Source organism: Phytophthora infestans, genomic scaffold (assembly GCF_000142945.1).
Source record: "Phytophthora infestans T30-4 supercont1.13 genomic scaffold, whole genome shotgun sequence".
In the NCBI taxonomy this organism is placed as follows: domain Eukaryota; phylum Oomycota; class Peronosporomycetes; order Peronosporales; family Peronosporaceae; genus Phytophthora; species Phytophthora infestans.
The window spans coordinates 586520-587924 of record NW_003303746.1 but is presented as its reverse complement, the minus strand read 5'-3'; the positions used below and the strand labels follow the sequence as shown (position 1 = coordinate 587924).

Genomic DNA, 1405 nt, shown 5'->3' with positions numbered 1-1405 from the left:
TACTAAGTTCCTTATTCAAAGGACACTTACAGCCCAAGACCAGGGCTCAAAGTTAATACCTTAACTTTTATGCTTCAGAACCAGAAGTGTTTTATTTACTATTATTGCAGCCAAGCCACCTATGGGTAAATGTATCTGTTTAACTATCTAGCATAATTAAACCTAATCAAATGCATAACGTGTGGCTTTCAGCCAACGTACTGAGAGACCTTGTTAGCTCTCCAACTTATGTACTGAGGGTTTGTTAACTCTCCGGGTACTTCGTACCCCTGTGTGTTCCACACCATGTAACCCCGTTACACTCTCCCCCACTAAGATGAGAACATTCCGTTCTCGAAACTTTCCTCAGCGAGGTCACGTCTTGTTAAGACGGCGGAGGTTACTACACCTCACACCAACGTTGTACAGCTCCGTGAGCTCACAAACGCCTAGGCATCGTTGATGCCCAACTTCTCGTCGTCGGCCCACGGCCCAATGCTCCAAGCGCAGCGCGCATCTTGCTCTCAAGCGGTCTCAGACCTACGCTCGCGCTCCGCGCCTACTCCAAGAGCTGCAAACCGCTTAGAGCAATGCTCTTGACTCATTCGAGTCGTCGACAGCAGCTCAGCGGTTGAACACTCGCTTCACAAGCGATAGGTCCGTGGTTCAAACCCACTAGGGCACAGCCCTCTCGTTCCATGAACGATTGTTCACGCTTGGACAAGCCTAAGGGCAACACCCTTGGTTGAGCGTTGGCTTTGAGAGCCACAGGTCGGTGGTTCGAGCCCACCAGGGCACAGCCCTGTCGTTCCATGAACGATTGTTCACGCTTGGACAAGCTTAAGAGCAATCCGCTTTTAGCTCAGTGGTCGAGCGTTGGGTTTGGAAGCCACAGGTCGGTGGTTCGAACCCGCCAGGACACAGCCCTCTCGTTCCATGAACTATTGTCCTTGAATGGGACAAGCTTAAGGGCAACGCCCTTTCAGCTCAGTGGTCGAGCGCTGGCTTTTGAGAAGCCACAGGTCGGTGGTTCGAACCCACCAGGGCACAGCCCTCTCGTTCCATGAACGATTGTTCACGCTTGGACAAGCCTAAGGGCAACACCCTTTTAGCTCAATGGTCGAGCGTTGGCTTTAGAAGCCACAGGTCGGTGGTTCAAATCCACCCGGACGCAGCCCTCTCATACCATGAGTGGTCCGTTCTCGGACTGACGTACGGGCATCGCCCTTATAGCTCAATGGTAGATCTCCGGCCTGTCAAACCAAAGGCCAGTGGTTCGATCCCCGTTCAGGACACCACTTTCGCTGATACAGCGCATCCACATTTGGATCATGCTCATCGAGCAAGTTGTTTCAAAACAACTATGCGTCTATCGAGACGCTTGTGCCTGAACCTTGTTCAGCGCAACACGAAGCACCTGCTTCCT

The 1405-nt window shown here is 52.0% G+C and overlaps 2 pseudogenes across 2 annotated transcripts; both read left to right on the top strand.

Annotated features, from left to right (window-relative positions):
* The first annotated feature begins 703 nt into the window (after positions 1-703).
* On the top strand, positions 704-776 carry PITG_26978 (annotated as a pseudogene). The gene has a single exon. The product of its transcript is annotated as a tRNA-OTHER (tRNA).
* A 305-nt stretch (positions 777-1081) lies between these two features.
* Positions 1082-1153, top strand: PITG_26975 (annotated as a pseudogene). Its single transcript has one exon. The product of its transcript is annotated as a tRNA-OTHER (tRNA).
* The last annotated feature ends 252 nt before the right edge of the window (positions 1154-1405 follow it).